General features: G+C 35.3%; 1 long non-coding RNA gene and 1 pseudogene across 1 annotated transcript; both read left to right on the top strand.

Moving 5' to 3' along the window:
* LOC109232455 lies at positions 4,396-9,478 on the top strand. The gene is made up of 3 exons (XR_002068971.1): positions 4,396-4,611; positions 8,139-8,273; positions 9,040-9,478. It is a non-coding gene; the product is annotated as an uncharacterized LOC109232455 (long non-coding RNA).
* On the top strand, positions 10,095-15,090 carry LOC109232454 (annotated as a pseudogene).

Here is a 19,000-nt window from a genome sequence, read left to right as displayed (position 1 = left end):
CCATATTTTACTACGGACCCTCTGGAACGGTCGGAACACGGGTCCGGGTGCGTTAACCCAAAACGTTGACCGAAGTGAACAAAAATGATGTTTTAAGCCAAAATTCATTATTTCTTAAAAATATTCACATAAGGGCTTTTCGGATATAAGTCCGGACTGCGCACGCAAATCGAGGAGAAAGAAAATGAGGTCTTGAAGGCCTTGGAACCCCGAATTGGGTTCTAAAACACGAGATAACCTTTTGGGTCATCACATAATTAATGTAAAAATTGCACGGGGCGCCCTATTTGGTCGCCCCTATTTAACCTATACCCATTTTTTTAAAAAGTTTTAACTTGTACCCACTTTTTAAACAACTTCAGCTCCTCCTTCTCCTCCTTCGTTTTCTTCTTCTTTCTTCTACTGCTGTTGGTGCTGCTATGAAACTTTAGTTCATGGGATGATTTCCATAAGTATGTTTATCAGATTATTTAAAAATAAATTATAAATAATTACGTAAGTTAGTAGACAATAATTTGTGAATATTTCCACGTACGGGAAGTTTATGGTCACACTTAGTGATTCTTTTCATGATAATTCTGTTCTCTTCACGTTTATTGTTTCCAAAATTTATGATTTAGATACTGTTGGCAATCTGATTATTTATCTAGTATGTTAGAAAGCTTTTTCAAAATCTTCAGCTTATATAGTGCTGAAGTTTTTACAAATGAACTAAATAACTTCAGCATCTTCTGCCGAAGTTTTTGAAAAAGCTTTATGACAAAACTAATGAATCCAGGACAAAAAAATTTAAGCTTATTTAGTGCTGAAGTTTTTATAAATGAACTAAATAACTTCAGCATCTTCTGCTGAAGTTTTTGAAAAAGCTTAATGATAAAACTAATGAATCCAGGACAAAAAAACTTCGGTTTATTTAGTGCTGAAGTTTTTATAAATGAACTAAATAAGTTCAGCATCTTCTGCTGAACTTTTTGAAAAAGCTTACTGACAAAACTAATGAATCCAGGACAAAAAAAATTCAGCTTATTTAGTGCTGAAATTCAGCTACTATGCTTAAGTTCAGCAATTACAAACAAAAACTTCAGCAAATAGAGAACAAAGCTTCAGCTACTATGCTTAAGTTCAGGCAGCAATTACAAACAAAAACTTCAACACACTTGGTTCAGCAATTTTTGCTACTTCAGGCCCGTCTACTGGAATGCTGAAGTTTTGCGTGATTGTCATTGCTACTTCAGCCCCTTATGCTGAAGTACGCAAAAAAGTGGGTACGGTTGTAATTTTTTTTGCAAAGCGAACACAAGTTAAAACGTGATCCAAAAAGCGGGTATAGATGCAAATGCCCCATAATTAATTAGCTTATAAATTGATAATTACACCAATAATATGGGTCATTAATTTTGGTTTATATAATTACATGTTAGATTCTAAATAATTACTATAAGTTTGATATTGATCGATTCATGGTAATTTGTTAGTTAGAATTTTATTAATTGCCTGCAAATTCTATGCTTCTAAGTTCTAACTACTTACAAGTAAGAATAAGGAATAAATATTAAAATAAGCATTACACAATTTTCTTTTGACTAGATTTAGTGTATGCGCGTTGCGCGTGTTTTTTATCTCGATGAGTAATTTTTTGTAGGAAAATATTGTTTTTAAAATTATATTTAAATTATAAAATAAAGTAAAAACATCTAAAAATGATGAATATTGATCATATATAGCTAACTCAATAAAGAAATATTCACCTAAATGGTATTGAATCCATTGAGTGTGTATACACATTTTGGACATTTTATTTTTTCTTTTATATAATCTATATTAAAGTCCTATTATTTCAACTTCTTACATCGTTCAAATAAAAAAATTAATAAGCAAAATTTTAATTAGTTTTAAAGTCCTAAATACAAAAATATTTNATTTTGACTAACATCATAACGCACAAAGATGAGTTCTCAAAGTTGAGGAAACAAGTTAGTTTTTCTAACATGAGGGGGAGACATGATAAACGGTTGAGAAAAAGTTACGTGGAATGAATTATCATTTGTACATCTAGATCCTCGAATAAAATAATATGAACTTGAAGTTCATAAAAGGATAATTCATGTGCAATTTATTGCAAACCATGCCAGTGCATTTGCTGACCCAAAGAAAGTAACTATATTCTCATTGCAAATGCTCTTATTAAGTCCTAGAAGGACAACGTCTATGGTACGCTTAAAGCATATAGACAAATCGGTTTCAATAAACTTGTTAATATAGAAGATGAGCAAATGATCAAAATGATCATAATAAGGAGGCAAGCGATCTAGAAGATCACATGACATAACACTTCATAAAATCTCAGGAGAGATTCAGGTACCTGAAATATGAATGAAGAGATCTCTATGTTATGTCTTTATGAAAAAATATTGAAACTGATATAAAATGTTTGTCGACGACATCTATGATAGCGCTAAATATATATATGAGGATCTTAAGTCTGAAGAAACAATTCGAATAGAATTGGTTTCATATGAAAGACATGTAGTTCAAACACTTGAAAGTATAAAGTCAATGGTATGTGCAATCAGTTTTCGATATCTTATATGTCTAGCATGACATGAAAACTTGATATGCATCTAAAGTCTATTATATGACTTATATGACTTAACTTATATGACAATCCATGAAGGATTTAAGTTGCTTGAAGCATATACAATTCTTGATCTTGAAGTACCACTTCCTCAGTGCAATTTGTGCACAAATGTATCTTGCTATAACTATATGCATGATAATATGATAGCAAGAGTTTTCACCTCTATGTGAAGATATTGAACTGACGATTCCAACAAAATCATATGAAGACAATTCATATCTATCAAGAATGATGATTTCAAGGTGCAATATATTCATTCAAGTTAATATGCCTAATTTGTTCATCAAATCTCTACCAAAGATTTTTTGAAGATGGTGCACAAGATTGGAATGCAAATGCTTAAGGATGTGAATTGATGCTCTCATCAGGGTGAGTTAATACGGGTTGTACTCTTTTTCCTTACAAGGTTTTGTCCCACTGGATTTTTCTTGCAAGGTTTTTAACGAGGCAACCAAAAGGCGTATTTCTAAACATGTGTACTCTTTTTCCTTTTCTAGAATTTTTTTCCACTGGGTTTTGTTTTACTTAAGGTTTTAACGAGGCACATTATCTGTTGAATAGACATTCAAGGGGGAGTGTTATAAATAGAATTTTATTTATGGTGAATGTCTATATTTAGAGAGATTCTAGGGTTCATTGCTTGGTGGCTAAGTCACCCTCTCCCTATAAATAGAAGGTTCTATTCTATTGTAATTCATCCCAAATTCAATAAGAATTCCCTCTCTCTCTTTCTCCGCTATATTGTTCTTCTACTTTTATTGTTTTATAACAAATTCTTAATTTTAAACATTTTGATAATAAAAGAATCGTATAATTCAATTCAACTTTACTACTAACTGGCTTTAAATAAGGACATTTAGAAATGGTAAATTGAGTTGATTTTGAATTTTAAATTTTGTGAACTTTTTATAAATTTCAAATAAGAAAAAAGTTAATATTCAAAATTCTAGCTGATTTGAAAATTCAAAATATTAGAACAATAATTAAATGATAATTTTGTCTAATGTAAAATAAGTTGACTGTTATTTAATATTTAAAGAAAAAATTATTTTAATAATTTGATATTACTTTTAATTTTGCGAAATATAATGAGTATTTTTACTTTTAAGTTATAGCTTGCGTGTGGCAAATCTTACGCCAAAACAAAAATGGTGACATTTTGAATAATAAAAGAATCTTATATAATTCAATTCAAACTAAAATTAGATAGAGTGAAAATTTAGTTAATTTTAAAGTCTTAAATTAATATTATAATTTTTTGCACAATTAAAGTATTTAATAACCAAAAGTTTAATATATTCCAAATATCTAAAATGTTGAACTAATAGTACTATTTGAATAAGCAGCAAGGATTCATGTTAAGATTAGATAGTCCTAAAAATTGTATAGTTTTATTCACGTGATATACAATTCAACTAAGGAAAAGAAATATATAAGGTAAGTTTAGTTGTTTTTTAATTCCTAAATATTAGGATTTACTACAAACAAGGAAAGAAATTCTAATTGTATTAAAATCCTTAATATTAGGAAAAATAATTAAATTACAATTTTGTCCAATGTGAAATAAATTTTTAAAGGGTAAAAAGGACGAACAACATTTCGCTAAGGGCCTACGTGCTTTTAATATAGTAATAATAATAATAATAATAATAATAATAATAATAGATAAGTAATGATCGTTTTAATACAGTATAGGATAAGAAGCTAACCATGTAAATAAATGATTTTTTCTTTTTCTTTTGTGAAAGGCTGAAAGCGTAAATCTTAAACACATATTTTCCAGTTCAAGGGTCTCAGCAAAAGCCCTAACTTAGCATTTTCCTCTTTTCTCTTTCTCCGCCTCATTGCTTCTAGGCAAATCCCCGATTTACTGGCATCGTCGGCACTCAATCCAAGCGGCCATCGTCGTCGTCGTCGTCATCGTCGGCAATCCAAGCGGCCATCGTCGGCACTCAGGCTCCTCTCCATCTCCGGTAAGTTTTCTTTTTCTTCCACCTCTCTAACTGATTTTAGGTTGCGCTTTCCTAGAAGTAATTTGAGGGTCTCATCTCTTGCGACGTGTTATGGACCGAGGTTGGTTTACATTAGTTTGAATTTTAGATTTACATTGGTTTAAATTGCTATGTGAACCCGTCATAGTTCGTCTGAAGATAATGTGACTTGTCTATAAAATATTTATCCAGTGATATCTATACTCCGTATGGATAATTAATTTGTCTCATGAACTTAGTTTAGAAGTCAAAAAGTGGATTAGCAATTTGGTCTATTATCCCACACTTTTTTTTTTCTGTGGTCAAGTTTGGACTTTGGTCATATTTGTCTGATTCTGTGGCTCTACACTTACTCGGTTGGCAGTTGAGTTGTACTAGCTAGTGACAAAAAAAAATTAGACTACCAGATTAATTGCATTAAATATAATGAGAAACGGTTGGTTGAAACACAAAAATAAGAACAATAATGTAGTAAATGCAGTGACCTCAAACTCAAAAGAGAGTGTTATATGGTTGGATGAGTCTATTGGAAAAATAGTGGTAAGTTTTATTTCTTTCATTATTTCCAGCTACTCAAAGAGTTGTTACAATATCTCATTAAAACAATTGTTACACTTTTTTTGATGAAGTAAGTAGAATATATCATAAAAGGCATCGGGACGATGCAAACGTTACAAAAGAAGTGAGTTTGACAGCTCATTTACAATTAAGTGCTACAAAACTAAAGAGCTGACAAAGTCCAAAAAAACATCAGAGTTATTTACAGTAGTAAGGTTAGCCCAGTGAAACAAATTAACCAGACATCTAGCCTTTAAGCAACCTATTGAAGTTGATAATCCATCAAAACATCTACTATTCCTTTCGACCCAGATACACCAAAAAATGCTTGCAGGTACCATATTCTAGACTTTCTTGATGGTTCTGTCAACTTCCCTTGAGCTCCAGCTCACATATGCCTCTCTGGCATTGAATGGCATAGTCCAGTGTAGACCGAAAATACTAAGAAACATGTTCCATATGTCTGTGGCTACTGAACAATGGAGGAAAAGATGGTTAACAGATTCTGAGTTCACTTGACACATGTAACACCTGTTGGCCAGTTGAAAATTTCTTCTGGTGAGGTTGTCTTGGGTGAGGCATGCATCCTTTAAGGCCAACCAGCTGAAGCAGCAGACTTTGGGTGGCAGTTTTGTCTTCCATACTAGTTTCCAAGGCCATAGATCAATCATCATACTGTTGGAGCACATTTTAGCATACCCTGCCTTGACAGAGTAAGTTCCTTCCTTTGAGTTTCCCCATTTCAGTTTGTCCTTCAGCTGGGTGTTTATAGTGCGATTCTCCAATAACTTTAGCAGGTCTATGTAATCCTCCACCTCCCAATCTTGCAGGTTTCTTCTGAGGATCGGGCTCCATGTGTTGCCTTCTCTGTTATGAGCAACAATGGATTCTGTATTTCCTGCAATAAGAAAGAGATTTGGAAAAGCTTCCTTTAGTGTTGAGTCCCCTATCCATTTTTCAGTCCAGAATTTTGTAGTGGCCCCGTCGCCAATCTGAAAATGAATGTTATTAGAGAAAGCTCCCCATAAATTGTGTATGCTCTTCCATAATCCTGTGCCATAAGGAGTTCTAATTCTATTGGTACACCAATGGTTGAGTCTACCATATTTTGCTATGATAACTTCCTTCCATAAGCGAGCATCATCTTGATTAAACCTCCAGTACCATTTCATCAACATACTTTTGTTATGTAAGACTAGGTCCTTAACTCCAAGTCCACCAAGTGCTTTCGGAAGTGTGACTTTGGTCCATTTCGCTAGGTGAATCTTGTGACTGATGTTATTCCCTTCCCATAGAAAGTTCCTTCTTATTCTGTCCAATTGCTTTTGAACCTTTGCTGGGATAGGAAAGAGTGCCATGAAATAGGTGGGTATGCTATCTATACACTATTGATGAGGGTAAGCCTGCCACCAAGAGATATGTATTGCCTCTGCCACGTAGCCGATTTCTTCTCAAATTTTTCAACTACTGCATTCCATATCTCAGTAGACTTGTATTTGGTACCTAAAGGAAGACCCAGATATGTGGTAGGGAAGGAGCCTGTATTACAACCCATAATGTCTGCTAGTTCTAGCAAATTTGGTACCGAGTTCACTGGGTAGATAACACTTTTGAGCATATTAATGTGCAGGCCAGACATAGCTTCAAATAGCATAAGAGTGATGTTTAGGTAGAGGACTTGAGACTTTTCTGCTCCACAGAAGATGAGGGTATCATCTGCAAACAGAAGGTGTGACACAGAAATAGGAGAGCTCCTGCTATTACCCACTGAGAACCCTTCAAACCATTGTAGTTGTTTAGCTTTTTCAAGCATTCTACTGAGTCCCTCCATAGCCCGTATAAAAAGGAAGGGTGAAAGAGGGTCCCCCTGTCTAATCCCTCTCTTTGGAGAGAAGAATCCCACTGGGCTTCTATTAACAAGAATGGAGTACTTGACTGTAGTGATGCAGTATCTAATCCACTTGATCCATTTCTCTCCGAATCCCATTTGTCTAAGTATTGAGAATAGATAAGACCAACCCAATTTGTCAAAAGCTTTTTCAACATCCAACTTGAGCAAAAGTCCAGCTTCCCCCGTTCTCATTTTCCAGTCCAAAACTTCATTTGCTATAAGAGCAGCATCAGTTATTTGCCTCCCTTTGATAAAAGCATTTTGATGACCAGAAACAAGCTTCCCTATCACCCCTTTGAGTCTTTCAGCAAGCACTTTAGCTACAATCTTGTAAATGCTGCCTATGAGACTTATAGGTCTATAATCTCTTAGCTCTATAGCTCCTTTTCTTTTAGGGATGAGTCAATAAATGATGCGTTGAAAGACTTAACCATGTGGCAGTTTTGATGGAAATGGTTGATGGCGGCAAGTACATCGTGCTTAATGGTATCCCATGACTTCTGAAAGAAGGCCATTGTGAAGCCATCTGGACCGGGGCTCTTGTCAGGGGCACAACTGTTTATAGCATCTCTCACTTCTTCTTCTTTAAAACAATTGTTACATTTGATAACAGTGGTAGCAAAGTGAAGATTATAGAATGAAACAACTGCAAACTTTTTCACTTAACATCAACTTTCTTGTCTCAATTTTTTATTCTCCAAGCTCCTCATATCCTTTTTCCCTTTACTTTACAACCATGACATGATAAATCCAATCAACAGTCTTTTATTTAGCTTAGAATAACTATGTTTCTTCTGTTGTAATTGTTATAATATTAAATGAGTAAGAATAATAAATTTGTTATTTGTATATGTAGTTGTTGTTTGTATATGTAGATGGAACATATGTTTCTTCTTTTTGGCGGAGAGCGGGGCAGGCCGATTAAGTGGTTCATTTGAGCCTTGAGGGACTCGATGTCATTCTTAAGTGCGGTTTTAATCTTCTCTTCGTGCTTTCTTTTTTCTCGTTCATCCGCATAGTTCCTAGAAAGTTGTTGAATTGTTCGCCGCATCTCCTCAAGGTCCTCATTTTGTGGATGCCATCGGAGGAAGAAATTCTCCCATTTTGGTTGAACGTGGTTGGAGGCGTGTATAAGGGTAGAGCATATGGCTTTCCTCCGAGCGCAACTATCATCGCCTCGAGTGTGGACTACAAGGTATATACTTTTTTGTTAATAATCTCTTCTTTTTGTTAGCTATGTTTCGCGGCTGTTTTTGGGACCATTTTAGGCTACTTTTGTTGGTGGTTTGTGGTTGTTAGGTGCTGAAAAAGACTTCCATGCTTCTTCCTGAAAAAGAACTAAAACGTTAGCTGTTAGTATTATACTAGTATATATTTTCCATGGTAATCCAAACTATAACTCAAAAAAGACATCACTTCAAAGTTTTAAAGTTGATGAACGCTAATGTTTCTAAAATGCTATGGAAAAGTGGGAAAAAGAAAAGGTTAATTAAAATTACGTAACAAACTCTGGCAAGGGCAAGTTCATGAGAATTCAGTGAGAAACTAGAAGGCTTAATGGACCCAATTCTCTCTAGCTTTGTTACGGCAGGGAGAGGTGGTTTTTGGTTTTCCATTTTCTGGAAACCCCAAATGGAAAAAATTGAGAGAGAACTTTCTTATTCGATGATTTAATGAAAAGTTATTCGCCGAATATATGACTAAGAAAAATAACTTTTATGGGAAGTGGATGTTTGTGTGAAGATATATGGCAGATGTCTTCTAGCTTAGATTATGTAGATTTTGTACATATAAATTCCCAGAACTTTTAAATATGTTGCTCAAAACTTAGCCGAAGTTTCTACTTCATGGTATTTATTGGTAGTCGATGTTCCCTAGTTGAAGATTATGAAGTTAGGTGCTCAATTACTCCATTCTAACTCTTCGTGTATTTTTTTCACTTCGCTTTCGTGGATTACAAGGTATTGGGACATCCGTCACCGTGCAAAATGAGGACGTTGAGGAGATGCGGCGAACGATTCAACAACTTTCGAGGAACTATGCAGATGAACGAGAGAAAAGAAAGCACGAAGAGAAGATCAAAACCGCACTTAGGAATGACATCGAGTCCCTCAAGGCTCAAGTGAACCACTTAATTGGCCTGCCCCGCTCTTCGCCAAAAAGCCACATTTATGAAGTGGATGAATGTGATGGAAACAAAATAAATGCTGAAGAAGATAAGGGGGAATCCGAAGATGAGGAGTGATTTTATGTTTGGTTGGATTGTTTAGTTTGATGTTGACTTTGAATATTACATATTGAAGTTTGGTTGGATAGTTTTGATGTTTGATGGGATAATTTGAATGTTTGGATAGTTTATGAAGTTTTGTTATTGTTAATTTGTGTTTTATTGTGGTTGTATTTCTGTTTCTATTGTATTATTCTGGCTGATAGGTGGTGCAGCAAAAAATAAGTGTTGCCTGCCAAAAATATACCAGATTTATCGAGGGACTTACCGACAGAGTTCGCCGGAAAAATTATTTATTTGTCAATCCAAAATTCTTAAACATACCGACAGATATCCATTGGAATATGAATTTATTCATATTTTTAATTTTAAATTACTAAATTAAAATTCTAAATATACCGATGGTATCCGTCGGTAATTTAATATACCGACGGATGGATTCTGTCGGTTTATTTTACCGAGGAAAATTTTATGGGCTTCCTTCGGTAAAGCCTTGTTACCGAGGGACGTCCCTCGGTAATTTGCACCAAAATTTGGGAGAGCTACCTTAACAGTGGGAAAATTGAGAAAGAAAAAGATAATTCACATGATGTGAATCACATCTGTTGGTGCTTCATGTGCAAGCAAGAGGGAGAGGATGTCAACTATTTATTGCGTCACTGTCCATTCTGATATAAATTTTTGGTGTAGAAAATCATGTCTTTTTGTTTGATCCTCTACTTTAGTATACACCTCTTATGCAAAGTTTCCTGCTCATATAAAAAAACTGTATCTTCATAAAACAAGAAGTCCAATCTGGCTAAAGCCTAACCAACACGGAAAAAATTTTCATGAAACTTTGCTTCTGCCTATCATCTGCAGATTAGCTGTCTCTGTATTAATAATACCTGTTACTCAAAAACTAATGCAACCACTGACTAACCTGCCAATCAGCTGTCTACCTGTACTAATAATATGATAAATAAATAATTCTTCCATTGACTTTTGGTAGCATTTAGATCCAGTCCAATATACATTGAATGTTAGTTTCATTCACTAATCTTGTTAGAGTATGCTAATGTGAGAAGCCCCTATGGACCGAACTTTTCCTCCTTCCAACCTTCACGCTGATATTAATCTTCACTTGTCATTACAAGTTTTCTCCTACTGCAAACATTGGTCTTTATCAGGTATATATTTTTTTCTAATCTCACTTGACACATTATATCCGTAAATAATTATTTGTCTCTTCAGCTATCATTGAAGTGAATTTGTTCAACCATGATTTATTGTTATCGAAGGTTAAATTTGGAAACAAAACATTATTCACCGTATTATCCCAATTTCAATTCAATGAACCAAACAAAGTAAATATTGAAAGAAAAATGTTATTATTAATGAAACTAATATTTCAAGAGTTTGGTTAACTTGCAGGATTATCTAAGAAAGATGGATCCTAATGAAATTGAGGATATGTTAGATCACCTAAGAAGGATCAAGATTGGAGGTGATCTGAATAACGTCAAGATTGATGAAATTGAGACACTTGAATTGGAGCTACGATTTTTGAGAACCTTTATAAAGTACTATCATTTTCTTTTGCCTGATTCCTTAGCCAAAATCATAAAGAAGGCCCAATTGATTGTGGAAATGCTTCACTCAGTTTTTGGTGGAATTCCAGATGAATGCAAAACTAACCTTAATGTGGAAAGGCTAGTATCACATTTGTTGGAATTCATTGGAGGTAATGCCAGTTCAAGATACAATTATGAATTGAATGATTCCTATCTGTCGGAATATATGGATTGCCTCGTCAAGAATCTAAATGATGTACTGGTGTCGCTGGAATTGGATGAGTGAAACTTTTTTGACGGATGGACTTCTCCTTCAGATATATCGATGTTTAAAGCAAGTGAAAATCATTCAAAAGAAAATGAGATTTTTGAGATACTTATATGCCACGGAGATGAATGGTTACATCGACCATGAGAAGCTGGAAGGTCTAGAGACACGAATTCGGTTCATGGCTGACAATGTGGGACAATTCTGTTTCTCTTTGTGGATCTTGGATGAGGATGAAGATGATCTAAATAATATCTTAAGTAAACCTCCTTATCTACTATGCCTGATTATGCTTGTGGAACTGGAAATGAAGAAGATTTTTCGTGGTGAACTAAAAGGTTCGAAGTTTACCCAATCAAGAACTTTTAAGGACAAAAAATTGCCAAAAGGATTTTTGCATCATCTCCGTGCTCTACTGGTGTATCTCAGTAACAAAATTCTTGACAACTTCCCAATTAATGTTTCTGCTCGAAATTTTGATGTGGCAATAGAGTTCTTGTTGGTTTTTCTAGCTGATGTGCCAAATCGATTTATTAATGGGAAGAGATTGAATGAGGTCTTGGAAAAGGTTGTTGCTCTTGTGGGTGAAACATTGTTTTTAAGTCAAAAGCTTCGTGCGAGCTCTACAATCAAAGATCACACCAGCAAGACTAATCTTACCCTGACAGAGATAATTGAGAGAAGTGAAAATTTGAAGGCACAAGTAGAAGAGAGGTACTACAAATCCTTAAAATTCATTCCCTATGGTCAGTTTCCCACAGTTGGTGGAGTCAGCTTTTTGGGTTCTTTTTTAAGGAAGTTGGATGAAATGGTGAAATCTGAATCAGGTTTAGTCATGTTGAAGCATCATACTGGTATTTTACAAAAAGAGCTCTCATCGCTAACATCCTTTATAAGAGATGTCGCAAAGGTGCAATATGAACATGAATTTCTTAAAGATCTTCAGGGGCGTATTATCAATTTGGCATATGAAGCTGAAGTTGGCATTGACTCTATACTTGCTCAATATAATACACTTTGGCATCTCTTTTTCTCACTTCCTACAATCATAGAAGAGATCAAGCATATTAGTGTGGAGATGACAGAGATGTGGTCGGAAAACCTTGATCTTAAGCCTTGCTATGTGGTAGAGCCATCTAAATATTTGCCAACCCAACATAGCAATACTGTGATTGATGAGGAGATAGTTGGGTTTGAGAATGAAGCAGAACAAATAATTCGATATCTGATTCGAGGTACAAATGAGCTAGATATCATTCCAATTGTAGGCATGGGGGGACAAGGGAAAACGACTATTGCTAGAAAGGTGTACGACAATAAAATGATTGTTTCTCACTTTGATGGTCTAGCATGGTGTTGCATTTCCCAAACATATAACTGGATAGAGTTACTACGAGAGATCCACAGTCAAGTTTCCAAGAACAAGGTAGATAAGGATGATGAAGTTGCTCACATGTTGAAGAAAAGCTTAATGGGCAGGAGATATCTGATTGTGTTGGATGATATGTGGGATGTTAAGGCATGGGATGACTTAAGATTGTCTTTCTCAAATGATGAAAATGGAAGTAGAATAATAGTAACAACTCGACTCGAGGAAGTGGGTAAGCAAGTGAAGCAACATACTGATCCTTATTCTCTTCCATTCCTCACACAAGAAGAGAGTTGCCAACTGCTGCAGAAAAAAGTGTTCCAACAGGAAGATTGCCCACCTGAACTACAAGATGTCAGTCTAGAAGTTGCAAAAACATGCAAAGGACTGCCTCTTGTTGTTGTCTTGGCAGTTGGAATTATTAAAAAGAAGAAAATGGAAGAATCTTGGTGGCGTGAGGTTAAAGATGCTCTATTTTCCTATGTTGGCAAGTGCGAAGGATATAGTCTTTCAACTATGCAGTTAAGTTATGATAACTTGCCTGATTACTTAAGACCTTGCCTTCTTTATATGGGGGTGTTTCCGGAGGATGCAAGAATTCCAGTGTCTAAGTTGATTAGCTTATGGATCGCGGAAGGCTTTGTGAAGAACATTGAATCTGGGAGGTTGGAAGAGGTAGCTGAAGTTACTTGTTGGATCTCATTAGCAGTAACCAGTGGCGGAGGCAGGATCTCCACGAAGGGGGTTCAAAATTTTTTTTTGTAGCTAGTGAGAATTGAACCTTTGAACCTTATGAAGGTTTTAAACCCCCTTGACCACTAAACTACACTTTTGGGTTTTGTTAAAGGGGGTTCAAAACTTAATATATAGAGGTAAAAATCAGATTTTACCTTATATATACAGTGTATTTTTTCGGCGAAGGGGGTTCGGGTGAACCCCCTTCCGCCCCCCTAAATCCGCCCCTGGCAGTAACGTGGTAATGGTTTCATGGAGAAGGTATAACGGTAAAGTCAAATACGGCAAGGTTCATGATGTAGTGCTTCACTTTTGTTTACGGAAGAGTAGAGAAGAAAAGTTTATGTTGGCAGTGAAGGGGCATCATACCTACTTTGAACCTTTAGTTTGGACGATGAACGGCCCCATTGTAACTAGGATGCCTTTCCATTCGTTCTTGGGATCCCTATCTTCTGGTTAGTAAATTGAGACTTCTTAAGGTCTTGGATTGAGTTGCTATGAGTAAATATTTTGTTGTCATCTACATTGCTACCACTAATCTACCATAAGTTCGTTTTTCATCCAAAACCACATCTGCCCCATCTAGAAACTTTAATTGTGAAGTGTGCTGGTAATTGTGCAGTGTTACCAGCAGTGTTTTGGAAAATGAAAAAATTAAGGCATGTTGAGATTAGTTGGACTACTTTTGATTTGGAAAACAATAAGCAGAGGATCTTTAAAGAATCCTCTAAATTGGAAAGTTTTGAGGATATTAAAGAATGTTCTACATCAAATTCGCAATGCCTATGGATTACTGGATGTCTTATCGCGGAGCTGTCCTAATCTTCAAGAACTTGCCATCAAGTTCATGGACTATATAGATTCTGATAGCGAGGATGATGCTGATAATGTGAATGATTGTGCAGTGATTTGTCTCAATTTGGAGAGTCTTACCCAGCTTCAAATACTTCACCTTTTCATTCCCTCGTCCCAAGTTGTATCCAAGTTACACTTGCCTTCATGTTTAAAGAAGCTGGTACTACTATAGACAGCACGATTTCCATTATTGCGGGACTATCAAGTCTAGAGTATCTCAAATTAAGGGATCCAAGGTGGGGCGAGTCAAAGGAACTTCAATCAGAAGAGTGGTGCCTCAGAGATATCACGTTCCATAAACTTAAGTTGTTAAAACTGGATCGCTTAGTTATCTCAAGGTGGGAAGCCTCAGAGGAATCTTTTCCCCTTCTTGAAACACTTGTTATAAGACGGTGTAACGAGCTCGAGGAGATTCCCAATAGCTTTACAGATATTCAAACACTGAAACAGATTAAGGTGCTTTCATGCAGCAAAGACTCTCTCAAAGCTTCAGCTGTGAGAATTAAGGAAGAAGTCGAAGATATTGAAGGATGCGACCGTGTAGACATCATTATCAAAGTAAGTAGAAACAAACTCCTATGTGATGTTTTCGAGTATCTACGTGCATCTAATGTGCAAATAATATGTTTGATACAGGATGTTTATGGAAATCTCCGAAAGCTGTGGTAAAGCACATGCTTGTCACAAAAAAAATGGTACTCTTTTAGATGCTCTCTTTCCCTTAGTCGCTCCGTGTCGATATCAAACTAATGAGGATGTGTTTGAATTGGACAATTGCTTAGACAACTGCAGCTTAAGCACAGACAGAGTAAGTGGAGTTCTTTCTTTCCAAATTGTTGTAGCCATGCTCATGTTGGAGTTTATCATGCTGCTAGCCAAAGCGCACATCCTTTTATATTGTGACACTACTACTGATTGCTAAGGTTCTTTTTTTTTAATATATTGTTAAACATAGATTCATGTCTACTGGGAAGAATTTGTTCATTTTCCTCTTTTTTTCTGTATGTCTAGATGATTGAAGAGTATTATCAAATGGTCTTCCACTGTGATTTCTTGATGCCATCTATATACATCATGACCAGGGACGCATCAAAATTATTGGTATCAAATCTGCAGGTAATAGATAGCCTTGACCCAAGCAACGTTTTGACCTTTTGGGTCAGATTAGGGGTGGCAAATGGGCGGGTTGAGCTGAATTTGGGCGGGTCAAAATGGGTTAGGTCAATAAATGGGTCATTGCCCAACCCAGCCCAAAGTGTACTTGGGCTAAGATGGGTTGGGTCAAGATGGGCTAAACAATGGGTCATAACCCAACCCGCCCAACTTGACTCATGTTTTAGAACCATACTCATCTTGCATAAAAAAAAAACATTTTACCTTAAAATGTGTAAGTTGAAAAAAATTTTGGGGGGTGGGGGGTTTGGGGCGGGTGGGTGATGCAAGAAAATAAAAAAAATAGAAAACAGAAAATTGAAAATTATAAAAAAAGTAAATTTTTTTTGAGGGGTTTGCGGGTGGTGGGGGTGGGGGTGGGGGTGTAGAAAAAAACAAAAATTAAAAATACAAAAAAAAGTAAAAAAATATTTTTTAGGGGAGTGGGGGGAGGGTAGGGTGGGGTGGGTGGATGATGCAGAAAAAAAAAACAGAAAATTGAAAATACAAAAAAAAAAAATTTTTTTTTTAAGGGGAGGGGGTTTTGTGGTGCAGAAAAACACAAGAACATAAAATTGAAAATACAACAAAAATTAAATTGGGGCAACTAAATAAATTTCTGTTAAAATATCATGGTATAGCCAGTTTTCACACTGGTCAATGAAAAATAGCCAGCGTTTATCAAGTCAATGAAAAATAGCCACTATTTTGCTGCAACAGGGACCGGTCCAGTATAATATACGGGAGTTCTGGTGCATTTGTGTACGAACTCTAGCATATTATGCTGGATCGATATACTTTGCTAACTCCTGTAAAATTTGCGGGAGACTGGAGCACCAGTGCTCCAAACTCCAGTATATTATACTGGACAATTATACTTGCTGGAACTCCCGTAAAATTTGCGGGAGTTCCAGCATAATTATGCTTGAACTCCCGTAAAATTTGCGGGAGTTCCAGCATAGTTATCCTGGAACTCCCGTAAAATTTACGGGAGTTCAAGCATACTTATGCTGGAACTCCCGTAAAATTTGCGGGCGTATTTTTCCGGATTTTGAACAGTATTTTTGCTCAGATTTAAAGTGGCTAAATTTCGATGACTTTTGAAACTTGGCTATTTTTCAACGACCAATGGTAAATCTGGCTATTTTTGAATTTCTCCCTAAATTTCTATATATGTTGGGTTGAGATACCTTTTTGTTTTGGGTGAGTTTCATGCGTTGTATTTGGGCTGCTTAATGGGTCAGAATGGGCTATAAAATATAGGGATTTTTTCCTTCCTATACCATTTACGAAATTTTATTACCAAATATGTGCATAGTTTCTAATTTACCCGCCAAGTTCACACTTTTTCTACAATTATTATACTATTCATTAAATATTAATTATTAGTAGCTGAATCTTCCTAATTAGGCGCGCTAAAAATCAGGAACAGAATATTCTAATTGATTTAGCGACCTTCAGATCAAATTTGAAACGGAAATCCTTTATCTTCAATTTAAAATCAAATTACATAGACTCTTTTCTACAAAAAAACTCTATTCTTCGATATTTTTCCTTAAGCCACAAATCAAAAAAAGACAAAATCGTCAACAAATTCGAATCAAATTGTAGAAATCAGTTCTGCAAAAGCTCAGTTCGTCGACTTTTTTCCTCAATCCACTGATCAAAAAAGCGACAAAATATTTAACAAATTCAAGTCAAATTGTAGAAACTGCCGATACTCTGTTCGTCGTCTTTTTTTCTTAATCCAAAAAATCAAAAAAGGGACAAAATATTGAACAATACCTCAGCAACGACATATTGTAGATAAAGAGAAAATTTTGTAGTCAACATTTTTCTTCACATAGATTGTAGTTTAATTATAAATGTAGTAAAAATGTAGATACTCTTACAAATAATACTGCTTTATACATGCTTAAACTGATTTGTAGTATATTTATAGAATTTTTGTAGAAAATTTGTAGATGAAGAGAAAAATTTTGTAGTCAATATTTTTCAACATAGATTGTAGTTTAATTGTAGTATAAATGTAGTAATTTTGTAGATAATCATGAAAACAATATTGCTTTATACATCCTAAAACTGATGTGTAGTTTATTTGTAGATAAATGTACGAATTTTATAGATATTACCGTAAAATCAGACTTCTATAGAATTTGAAATACTAGGATTAGGGACCTCTTCTACAAAGTCGTCGTCTACCGAAATCTCTTTTCCTTTTCGTTTGACTTGTTTGACTGGTGTAGAAGTTTCTCCAGCATCAACATCATGTTTTTGTTTGGTTCTCATCTCGGCTCTGATTTGTCGAGGAGAGGAACTATGAGTAGTCTGTGCAATTGCATGTGGAGATTTGCCTTGCTTTTTGGGTGATTTTGGTGATAACACACCCAAATCAAATGAGGGTATATCAGGTACTGCTGATTTTTTAGGACTTTGTTTCGAAGCTTTGTTGTTCTTCATTGATGAACTTCAACTGGAGCAAAATGGGGAACCAACTTTGTTGAAGGGTTTCTTCAATTTTTTGTGAATTTAGAGGGAGAATTTGGTTTCAGAAGATGGAAAATGGTAAAAAGAACGTGAGTATGGATAAAACGTGGGTGGGGCTGAGGGGTTAGGAGAGAGAAACGCGGGATGAGTGGGGATACTGGGATATACAGATTCCTTTAATTAATGAGTAAAAAATGTACAATTAATTATACCCTTAATTAATTATGGTATAGAATTGGTAATTTGTATTAAGTGTAATTAAGTCAAACCGTAAACATTGAGGGTAATAAGGTTTCCTATGTGGCATAGGAATGTAAAAATCCCTAAAGTATAATGGGTTAATTTGGGCTCAACCCAAATTGACCCATGAGCTAAAATGTTTGTAACCCAACCCATTAATCTCTGGGCGGGTTAGGCGGATTAGATGGGTTTGAGTTCAAATTGCCACCCCTACGGTCAGATAGTGTTTTAAGAGACAAGTCATGGGTTCGATGCGCCCAAACAACGTTCCAGCAACTCTTGACGTTAAGAGATGTCATTTTCTTTCTATATTTAAGTATATTCACAGTCTTAATATATATGTCTAAGAAAATTTTCTGATGAAGTGGTGTCGCATGACACCCCTTGGTTCAGGGTGGGTCCGTCCCTGATCATTACTTCCTTACGCAATACTATAATTTCAAAAGCATTGTGTGTTTTTTTTTTTTTTTTTTTTTTTTTTTTTTTTGGTAATTTGGTGGTTGTTTTCTCTTTAATTTCTACAATCCCTTCATCTTACACCTTCTATGCAGCACGGTGCTGCAAAATTCAATTAAGGATAAGAATACAAAAGTTATTTTCTAGTTGAATATTATAAGTACACCTACCAATCATAAGCTGTGAAAAGAGTGATATAACATCAGTTTTTTGACTTAAGAGGTGTAAGTCTTGAACTTTCCTTATGTTAAAATTGCAGACAAACAACCCATATTAACAAAGATGTTCAAGCTCAAAACTGGTCACAAGCTCAACAAGTATCAGAGGCGGAGCTAAGATTTCAATTTTATGGGTTTTTGGATTTTAGAACGACGATTTCAAGTTGTAATAACTGAGTTTTTAAATTTAATATTTTTATATATTGAATAAATTTATTAACGAAAATACACTATTTAAGCAAAAGTCATTTAGTTCGACCGAACCCGTTATGGGACGTCTAGCTCCGCCCCTGACAAGTATAGCCAGTTAAGCGTGAGGCTCTGGAGGAGCAACTCTTTATTGCATGTTGTTACCAGAGCCT

This window comes from Nicotiana attenuata, chromosome 9 (genome assembly GCF_001879085.1).
Source record: "Nicotiana attenuata strain UT chromosome 9, NIATTr2, whole genome shotgun sequence".
Lineage (NCBI taxonomy): Eukaryota > Viridiplantae > Streptophyta > Magnoliopsida > Solanales > Solanaceae > Nicotiana > Nicotiana attenuata.
This window is presented reverse-complemented; position numbering and strand designations above follow the sequence as displayed.